General features: G+C 39.8%; 1 non-coding gene across 1 annotated transcript; it reads left to right on the top strand.

Moving 5' to 3' along the window:
• Positions 1 to 5,729: 5,729 nt before the first annotated feature.
• On the top strand, positions 5,730 to 5,836 carry LOC118968864 (U6 spliceosomal RNA). The gene has a single exon (XR_005056711.1). It is a non-coding gene; the product is annotated as a U6 spliceosomal RNA (small nuclear RNA).
• Positions 5,837 to 11,439: the final 5,603 nt, after the last annotated feature.

Genomic DNA, 11,439 nt, shown 5'->3' on the forward strand with positions numbered 1-11,439 from the left:
ATGTTTTCCTTGCCCGGGGAGATATGTTCAAGAAGAGGTCACTCATGTTTATGTCTGAGAGGTTTTTGCCTATGTTTTTTTCCAAGAGTTAAATGGTTTCATGACTTACATTCAGGCCTTTGATCCATTTTGAGTTTACCTTTGTATATGGGGTTAGACAATGGTCCAGTTTCATTCTCCTACATGTAGCTGTCCAGTTTTGCCAGCACCATCTGTTGAAGAGGCTGTCATTTTGCCATTGTATGTCCATGGCTCCTTTATCAAATATTAATTGACCATATATGTTTGGATTAATTTCTGGGGTCTCTAATCTGTTCCACTGGTCTGTGGCTCTGTTCTTGTGCCAGTACCAAATTGTCTTGATTACTATGGCTTTGTAGTAGAGCTTGAAGTTGGGGAGTGAGATCCCCCCTACTTTATTCTTCTTTTTCAGGATAGCTTTGGCTATTCGGGGTCTTTGGTGTTTCCATATGAATTTTTGAATTATTTGTTCCAATTCATTGAAGAATGTTGCCGGTAATTTGAGAGGGATTGCATCAAATTTGTATATTGCTTTAGGCAGGATGGCCATTTTGACGATATTAATTCTTCCTAGCCATGAGCATGGGATGAGTTTCCATTTATTAGTGTCCCCTTTAATTTCTCTTAAGAGTGACTTGTAGTTTTCAGAGTATAAGTCTTTCACTTCTTTGGTTAGGTTTATTCCTAGGTATTTTATTCTTTTTGATGCAATGGTGAATGGAATTGTTTTCCTGATTTCTCTTTCTATTGGTTCATTGTTAGTGTATAGGAAAGCTACAGATTTCTGTGTGTTAATTTTGTATCCTGCAACTTTGCTGTATTCCGATATCAGTTCTAGTAGTTTTGGAGTGGAGTCTTTAGGGTTTTTTATGTACAGTATCATATCATCTGCAAATAGTGACAGTTTAACTTCTTCTTTACCAATCTGGATTCCTTGTATTTTTTTTTTTTGTCTGATTGCCGTGGCTAGGACCTCCAGTACTATGTTAAATAACAGTGGGGAGAGTGGGCATCCCTGTCTGGTTCCCGATCTCAGAGGAAATGCTTTCAGCTTCTCGCCATTCAGTATAATGCTGGCTGTGGGTTTATCATATATGGCCTTTATTATGTTGAGGTACTTGCCCTCTATTCCCATTTTGCTGAGAGTTTTTATCATGAATGGATGTTGAATTTTGTCAAATGCTTTTTCAGCATCTATGGAGATGATCATGTGGTTTTTGTCTTTCTTTTTGTTGATGTGGTGGATGATGTTGATGGATTTTCGAATGTTGTACCATCCTTGCATCCCTGGGATGAACCCCACTTGGTCATGGTGTATGATCCTTTTGATATACTGTTGAATTCTGTTTGCTAATATTTTATTGAGTATTTTTGCATCTACATTCATCAGGGATATTGGTCTGTAATTTTCTTTTTTGGTGGGTTCTTTGCCTGGTTTTGGTATTAGGGTGATGTTGGCTTCATAGAATGAGTTTGGGAGTATTCCCTCTTCTTCTATGTTTTGGAACACTTTAAGGAGAATGGGTATTATGTCTTCTCTGTGTGTCTGATAAAATTCCAAGGTAAATCTGTCCGGCCCTGGGGTTTTGTTCTTGGGTAGTTTTTTGATTATCGTTTCAATTTCTTTGCTCGTAATTGGTTTGTTTAACTTTTGTGTTTCTTCCTTGGTCAGTCTTGGGAGGTTGTATTTTTCTAGGAAGTTGTCCATTTCTTCTAGGTTTTCCAGCTTGTTGGCATATAGGTTTTCATAGTAGTCTTTATAATTCTTTGTATTTCTGTGGAGTCTGTCGTGATTTTTCCATTCTCATTTCTGATTCTGTTGATTTGTGTTGATTCTCTTTTTCTCTTAATAAGTTGGGCTAGAGGCTTATCTATTTTGTTTATTTTCTCGAAGAACCAGCTCTTGGTTTCGTTGATTTTTGCTATTGTTTTATTCTTCTCAATTTTGTTTATTTCTTCTCTGATCTTTATTATGTCCCTCCTTCTGCTGACTTTAGGCCTCATTTGTTCTTCTTTTTCCAGTTTTGAAAATTGTGATGTTAGACTATTCATTTGGGATTGTTCTTCCTTCTTCAAGTGTGCCTGGATTGCTATATACTTTCCTCTTAAGACTGCTTTCGCTACGTCCCACACAAGTTGGGGCTTAGTGTTGTTGTTGTCATTTGTTTCTATATATTCCTTGATCTCTATTTTGATTTGTTCATTGATCCATTGATTATTTAGTAGCATGTTGTTAAGCCTCCATGTGTTTGTGAGCCTTTTTGTTTTCTTTGTAGAATTTATTTATACTTTTATACCTTTGTGGTCTGAAAAATTGGTTGGTAGAATTTCAATATTTTGGAGTTTTCTGAGGCTCTTTTCGTGAGCTAGTATGTGGTCTATTCTGGAGAATGTTCCATGTGCACTTGAGAAGAATGTATATCCTGTTGCTTTTGGATGTAGAGTTCTATAGATGTCTATTAGGTCCATCTGTTCTAGTGTGTTGTTCAGTGCCTGTGTGTCCTTACTTATTTTCTGCCCGGTGGATCTATCCTTCGGGGTGAGTGGTGTGTTGAAGTCTCCTAAAATGAATGCATTGCAGTCTATTTCCCTCTTTAGTTCTGTTAGTATTTGCTTCACATATGCTGGTGCTCCTGTATTGGGTTCATATATATTTAGAATGGTTATATCCTCTTGTTGGACTGAGCCCTTTATCATTATGTAGTATCCTTCTTTATCTCTTGTTACTTTCTTTGTTTTGAAGTCTATTTTGTCTGATATTAGTACTGCAACCCCTGCTTTCTTCCCACTGTTGTTTGCCTGAAATATGTTTTTCCATCCCTTGACTTTTAGTCTATGCTTATCTTTGGGTTTAAGGTGAGTTTCTTGTAAGCAGCCTATAGATGGGTCTTGCTTTTTTATCCATTCTATTACTCTGTGTCTTTTGATAGGTGCATTAAGTCCATTTACATTTAGGGTGACTATTGAGAGATATGTACTTATTGCCATTGCAGGCAAAGGTTCAAGGTTAGCTTCTTTAGTATCTTACTGCCTAACTTAGCTCGCTTACTGAGCTGTTATATACACTGTCTGGAGATTCTTTTCTTCTCTCCCTTCTTATTCCTCCTCCTCCATTCTTCATATGCTGTGTGTTTTGTTCTGTGCTCTTTTTAGGGGTGCTCCCATCTAGAGCAGTCCCTGTAGGATGCCCTGTAGAGGTGGTTTGTGGGAAGCAAATTCCCTCGGCTTTTGCTTGTCTGGGAATTGTTTAATCCCACCATCATATTTAAATGATAGTCATGCTGGATACAGTATCCTTGGTTCAAGGCCCTTCTGTTTCATTGCATTAAGTATATCATGCCATTCTCTTCTGGCCTGTAGGGTTTCTGTCGAGAAGTCTGATGTTAGCCTGGTGGGTTTTCCTTTATAGGTGACCTTTTTCTCTCTAGCTGCCTTTAAAACTCTTTCCTTGTCCTTGATTCTTGCCATTTTAGTTACTATGTGTCTTGGTGTTGTCCTCCTTGGATCCTTTCTGTTGGGGGTTCTGTGTAATTCCATGGTCTGTTCGATTATTTCCTCCCCCAGTTTGGGGAAGTTTTCAGCAATTATTTCTTCAAAGAGACTTTCTATCCCTTTTCCTCTTTCTTCTTCTTCTGGTATCCCTATAATACGAATATTATTCCTTTTGGCTTGGTCACATAGTTCTCTTAGTGTTGTTTCATTCGTGGAGATCCTTTTATCTCTCTCTATGTCAGCTTCTATACGTTCCTGTTCTCTGGCTTCTATTCCTTCAATGGCCTCTTGCATCTTATCCATTCTGCTTATACATCCTTCCAGGGATTGTTTTACTTCTGTGATCTCCTTCCTGACATCTGTGATCTCCCTCCGGACTTCATCCCACTGCTCTTGCATTTTTCTCTGCATCTCATCCCATTGCTCTTGCATTTTTCTCTGCATCTCTGTCAGCATGTTCATGATTTTTATTTTGAATTCTTTTTCAGCAGGACTGGTTAGGTCTGTCTCCTTCTCAAGTGTTGTCTCTGTGATCTTTTTCTGCCTGTAGTTTTGTTTTTTCATGGTGATAGAGATAGTTTGCAGAGCTGGTACAAGTGACCGCTGGAAGAGCTTCCCTTCTTGTTGGTTTGTGGCCTTCCTCTCCTGGGAGAATAGCGACCTCTAGTGCCTTGTGCTGGGCAGCTATGTGCAGACAGGGCTTCTGCTTCCTGCCCGGTTGCTATGGGGTTTATCTCCGCTGTTGCTGTGGGCGTGGCCTGGCTGGGGCTGTTCCTCCACAATGGTGGAGCCCCGTTGGAGGGGGAGCGGCCGGGAGGCTATTTATCTCCGCAAGGGGCCTCTGTGCTCCCTGCTGCCCAGGGGGTTAGAGTGCCCAGAGATCCCCAGATTCCCTGCCTCTGGTCTAAGTGACCTGTCCTGCCCCTTTAAGACTTCCAAAAAGCACTCTCCAAACCAAAACAACAACAGCAACAATGAGAGAGGGAAGAGGAAAAAAAAAAAGAAAAGGAAAACACACGCGATTTTTTTTTGTCCTCAGGCGCCGGTCCCAGGCACCCGCTCACTGGTCCTGCTGCCCTGCCTCCCTAGCACCAGGGTCCCTGTCCCTTCAAGGCTTCCAAAAAGTACCCGCCCTCTGGTCCCGCAGGGAAAAACGCACGATATTCTTTGTCCTCAGGCGCCGGTCCCAGGCACCCACTCACCAGTCCCGCCGCCCTGCCTCCCTAGCACCAGGGTCCCTGTCCCTTTAAGGCTTCCAAAAAGCACTCGCCAAAAAGAGAGAAAAAAAAAGGGGGGGGGAAACGCGCGATTTCCTCCGTCCTCAGGCGCCGGTCTCAGGCACCCGCTCACCGGTCCCACCAGCCTGCCTCCCTAGCACCGGGGTCCCTGTCCCTTTAAGGCTTCCAAAAAGCACTCGCCAGAAAAAAAAAAAAAAAAACCACTCCGGTTTCTTTCCACCCACCAGGAGCCGGAGGGAGGGGCACTCGGGTCCTGCCAGGCCGGGGCTTGTATCTTACCCCCTTCGCAAGGTGCTGGGTTCTTGCAGGTGTGGATGTGGTCTGGATGTTGTCCTGTGTCCTGTGGTCTCTATTTTAGGAAGATTTTTCTTTGTTATATTTTCATAGCTCTGTGTGTTTTTGGGAGGAGATTTCCACTGCTTTACTCACGCCGCCATCTTGGCTCCCTCCTGCTCTTGCCTTTTGTAAATGTGGAAACACTCAGATTATTTCTAATGTAAAGCTAACTAAATATAGAAAGGGGATAAAAAGAGAAAGACACTAAATATAAACTCTATGGCTTTTGTGAGATTTGACCCCTCTACAGTTATAAGGGCACAATTGATTATGGATATTTCTGAATTGTCAAAATTGGAAAAAGTCATCAATAGGGAAAAGAAACATGGGACACCTATTCATTGATGAATTGATTGATAGATTGAGTTGATTCCCCACTGAATAATAAAGTGATAGTTTTAACATTATCCTTTGTGAGGTATTACTGTTTCGATTGAGAATGCCGGAAAGTTAAAATCCCGTCAATACTCAAAGGAATACATCTCAAATGGTGACACTTTGGGTATTTTATGCCCTGAGATGACAGTTAGGGAGATATTTTGGGAAAGGCAATCCCACACCCTGTACAGTTACCCACCAATAAGCCTTAGGACTGGCTCCACTGAGAAGTCTCACCATAAAGTTAAATTATTTCAATGTTTGGTACTTGCTTCGGCAGCACATATACTAAAATTGGAATGACACAGAGAAGATTAGCATGGCCCCTGCACAAGGATGACACACAAATTAGTGAAGCATTCCATATTTTTAAAAACAAGGTAACAGTCATAAAAAACTATTTCTATGTTTGACATGATATTTCATCCATATGAAAGATTCCATGCAGAATATAATTGGACATGATCTTCATATTTTACTTAACAGTGGCTACTTCAATAAACCTGTTCTCCAAATGTTCAAGCAAGAAGTATAATGTTTCAGATTAAATTGAAATGGAATTTCTCCTATGCATGTGGACTGATGCTAAATTTTGTTGTAGAATATATACATGTAATATCTTGGTCACACTTAACTTACTGCAGTTTTAATATCTGCTCAGTTCAATCGTCATGGATTGATCCATTAATATTTCCTGGAGTGCTCAGCCTCTACCAGGGACTGCCCAAGTTACCATGGCTGCAACAGTAAGGGGACAGTAAGCCCCTTGCTCCCATGGTCTTACACTGTTACTATCATGGAAAATAAGGGATTTACTATATTCTGTTTAGATGGGAAAGACACCAGTTAAACTTAGACACATTTTTTTGAGACCCTAATTATGTCTTGTTGATTGGAAAGCTATGACATCAAATGACTCAGAATGGCACCAGGCGCAGGTCACTTTTGTGCAACTGTGCATTATTCTACAGAGCAAAACACTACATATCCATTAACCATGTATTTATTAAACATCATGATGGTTAATTTTCTGTGTCAACGTGGCTAGGTCACAGTATCCAGATATTCAGTCAAGCATTTTTTTTTTAGATGAGATTAGCATTTAAATCAGTACACCTGAGTAAAGCAGATTACCCTCCAAAATGTGGGTGGCCTCATCCAAATAGTTAAAGGCCTTTATAGAACAGACTGAGTTCCTCTGGAGAGGAAGGGATTCTGCCAGCAGACTGTCTTCCAAATCAAACTGCAGCGGCATCTCTTTGCTGAGTCTCTAGCCTGTCAGCCCTGCACATTTTGGACTTTCCAGCCTCCACAATTGCCTATTCCTTTTAAAAAAATCTCTTTCTTTGTCTGTCTGTCTCTCCCTCTTTATACATACCCCCCCACACACATACTCATGCACACACATACATGGTTTTGACTTTAGAAGGACTGATGAAAAATATACATATGTGCATATATGTATCCCCCTGGTTCTGCTTCTCTGGGGAATTCTGATTAATACAAGCATATACATTATTTTGAGAGATGATTAAACTCTTTGCAGTCTTCACTGTGGAAAGCAGTATGGAGGTTTCTTAAAAAGCTAAAAATAGAAATACCATTTGACCCAGTGATCCACTTCTAGGAATTCAACCAAAGAAAACAAAATCCCTGATTTGAAAAAATATATGCACCCCTATTGTAAAAATATATGCACTATTTACAATAGCCAAGACATGGAAGCAACCGAAGTGTCCATCAATAGATGAATGCATAAAGAAGATGTGGTACATATACACAATGGAATATTATTCAGCCATAAAAAAGAAATCCTGCCATTTGCAACAACATGGATGTAGAGGGCATTATGCTCAGTGAAATAAGCCATGTGGAGAAAGAAAAATACCATATGACTTCATTTATTTGTAGAATATAAATACGAAGCAAAACAGAATGAACAAAACAGCAGTAGACTCATAGACTCTGAGAAGTGACTGGTGGTTATCATGGGGGAGAGATTGGGGTGGGTAGATGGGAAGGTTTAGTAGGGGTAAAGGGGCACAAAAATTCTCAGTCATGATGTAGGTTGTTCACAGGAATGTAGCACAGCATGGAGAATATAGTCAATGATTCTGTAACATCTTCCTGTATTGGCAGATAGTAGCTACACTAGTGGGAGTGAGGATTTAATAATATAGGTAACTGTTGAACCATTGTGCTGTATATTTGAAACCAATATAAGATTGTTTATCAATGATACTGATGCCGGGGTTCTTGTTCACGGACCTGAAGAATGAACTTTGCAAACACTCAAGGTAGGAGGAGCCAGGTAGAGACTTTTATTTAGGGAGAAAGTGAGAGGACAGAACTCCTGGCTCACACCAGGAGGGCACAAGAGAGTCCAGGGTGGTGCATTGTCTAGGGGATTTATAGTCAGTTGAGGATTTTCAGGAATGTGGGTAAAGGGGTACAGACTTGTACCACCTGCCCTGCCCCCAAGGTGGGCTGGGTTGTTGTCTGTTTGCTAGAGCTGTTTACAGTTGGGATTGCTTACCAAATTAGTCTTTTGCCTAGGTTGCAGATTACTTGATTAGGATTAGAGAAGGGAAAACAGCACATAGGTACAATTAAAATAAACTGGGTCTTTTAGCAGGCTAAGGTAAATTTTACATTGTCATGATCTAATTGATACAGTGAAGTCACTGGTTAGGCTGAGATGCCGTTCTTCATTGGCAGAACACTCAAGCATTCCAGGCCAAGTTGCTCCTGGCCTTTTGAGCTTTAACTGATCTCACTGAAGATGTCTATATTCCTGGTCTGGTATCTTTACCCTAGAGAATTAGTGTGACTTTGTGTAATGCTTAACACAGAATTTCGACAGGGACTCCTTTGCACATCTTACATTGTTCTGACTGTAATTATCTTGCTCTGCTTTTTCTCCAGAGGTCCTCACCCTACTCTTCTTAAACCCATGGTCCCTGTCTCAATACTTCAATTAAAAAAAAACTCTTTGCAATCCTGAGTTATTTCAAGTCCTTATAAAGTCATGCATTTAAACAAGGAGGTGCAGAACTTGTGAGCTTTGCCTGTTTATGAAGCATTTTCACATGCATATTATTAAATCTTCATGCAACTTTGAGTTTATTGTTATCACCAATTTACAACTGAGGAGTCAGAGGCTCAGAGAATTTAAATGACTTGCATAGGTTTATATAGCTAATAAATGAGAAAGCCAGGAAACTGTTTAAACATACATTTGAAATCCAATATATTATTAACCTTCTATTTTGAAAAATTTGAAACATCAGAAAAGTACAGAGAAGAATACAATGTAACCTATTCATTACTTAGATATAACAATTAATACACAACACATTGCTTCATCTCTTTCTTTTCTTTTGTTGAAAAGTTTTCTATTATAGACATATCATTTTATCTTAAATTCTTGGAATGTATCTCTGAAAAACAATGGTTTTGTATGTAACTGTAGCAGCATTATCACATCAAACTAATTAGCAGTAATTTCCCTCTAATCAACTAATTCTCAGCCTATATTCACATTTCCACAATTACACCAAAATTATCTTTGACAACTGGCTTATTCAAACCCAACTCCAATTGAGGTTATGCCTTACATCCGGTTGTTTAAAAAAAATTAAAGTTTTCTTTTAATCGAGAACAGTACTACTCCTCTGCTTTTAATCTTGTCGTGGGCTTTTGAAGTGACCTGCTGTCCTGTTGAATCTTCCATTGTCTGTTTTCTTGAGATGGTATTTCACTTGCTTCCCTATCCTGTGTATTTCCACTAACCTAGAAGTTGGATGTCAGAACTTGGTTATAGTCAGGCTAAATATGTTCTTGCTCTACTCTCTGTAGAGAAATCTTACCAATAGTAATTATCCATTTAGCTTTGTCTGTGGCTTTTTGTCTGGGGAAGTTGAGAAACCAGGAATCACATTACAAATGAAGATTTTGGGCATGCTACAGCAGGCTTTGCTGCTTATATATATGACGCCAAAAGGACCTACTACCTCTTGCCTCATTGTCTGAAGGCTGGATAAACTATGGACTATTTGAAGACTACTCATGTCCTAATTAGTTTATATAATATAGAAATAAGTCTCCACTTATGAGAATAAAAAGAAAGTGCTACTAGTCTGCCAGCAAAGGGAACTTCAGTCCTTTTTCCAAATCTTCATCTAGGTGGTCTGCACAGCTGCAGGCCTGAGCTTTGGCCTGGCCCTCTCAGTGACTGACAGTTGTTGGGAGTCAAGAAGCCTCTGTGGCTGTCTGCACAGCAAGGACCCTGTGTAGGGATTAAACGTGTAGTCTGGCTTTATCGTAACAATTCTCCAATCAGCAGCTAAGTTGGCCACTTTATACAAAAGAATTTACTGAGAAGATATGATTTCTGGAATTTAGTGATTTAGCCTTTCACATCTATCTCCTTAATCGTATCTCTACGAATTCAATTGACCCTTCAACAAAGTCAGAGCAGAGATTAGGAGCTCTGACTCTCCCCTCCCCATGCAGTCGACAGTCTGCATATAACTTCTGACTCCCCCAAAATTTAACTAATAGCCTAATGTTGACCAGAAGTTTACCAATAACATGAACAGTCAATTAACCCATATTTTGTGTATTATATGTATTATATACTGTCTTCTTACAATAAAGTAAGCTAGAGAACAGAAAATCTTTTTTTCAAATTGTCGCAGACCTCCAAAAATTTTTCCAATATATTTATTGAAAAATATCCACATATAAGTGAACCCACGCGGTAGAAACCCATGTCATTCAAGGGCCAACGGTATCTTCTTCTTTATGAAAATAAATTGTAATTTTACTTCTAAAGGTGGAATCAGCATGAGATGGAAGGTGTTCGTTCCTTGCTTAATTCAAGAGACATTTCTTGTTTCAAATACTGGGTTCGGGGGAACAGGAGGAAAATATGCCATGGGAGAGAAAATTATTAGGTACTTCCTAAAAACAGTTGCAAATTCTTTTTGGCAGTAACTGCTCAAAAGCATTAGATTTGAGGATCCTTGGTGCAATATAATTAACAGTTAAGGTACCACTAAGTATAAGGTACTTTGTTAGGTGTTTTGTAGGGACTACAAAGAGGCTCTAATGCTGTATCAATTAAATACAATTAAATACAATTGCTCAATCAATTTAAAGCTGATTGATTACAAAGAGCAAGGGTGAAGGTGAAATAAGTTAATATAGGTCCCCATGCGTGGTGCTGCATTCCATACAGTTTAGGTGCATGAAGCTCTCTAAAACAATTCATTCATGTGTTTGGTGTCTGATATCTGAACAAGGAGTTTCCAGGCACTTTCCCTACTTCGTATTTCATCTGGCTCTCAAAACACCTGAAGTTTGGAAGGTCACAAGGAGGAAAGCCACAATCATCAGACAGCCAATGAATAAGCTAAGCGCCCCAGGAATGGTTCTTGTGGGTGGCTTGTTGTCAGGAGACAGAGAAGAGGAGCCATAAATGGACGGAGTCCCTGGAGGCTCTGGGCATGTGGTCCCCAACAATGGGGAGATGGGTTAGCATGATTCCTGTTTTAGAAAAGAAAGTTTTCATAAACTATGCACTTGACGGATAATGAACCCTTACTAATGGTATGTTTTTTAAGGAATGAATAGATGAGTAAAGTTAAGGTGATAGCGTTAGGTCCCAGCTGTTCTTTCAACCCCACATTTCATGGGTTCTGTGTTTATTGTATATGGGCAGATCAGCAGGTTGCTTGCTTTATTTAAATAGTCCAGCCCCATTCCTTAATTGGTAGGACTCCAAGGAAAGGCTTTCAATCCAAGGAAGACAAGCAACTTTGGGGAAGCAAACTTCCAGGGAGTTTTCTCCTGCCTTGATTTAGGAACAGACCCCATGAATGACTGACTCAGTTCAGATGCTCTGTGTCTCACACTTGAAGCAGAGATCAATTTCATTGTTCCTTAATTTTGTAAGAACAGGGATTTCTTT

This window comes from Manis javanica, chromosome 9, assembly GCF_040802235.1.
Source record: "Manis javanica isolate MJ-LG chromosome 9, MJ_LKY, whole genome shotgun sequence".
Classification (NCBI taxonomy): Eukaryota; Metazoa; Chordata; class Mammalia; order Pholidota; family Manidae; genus Manis; species Manis javanica.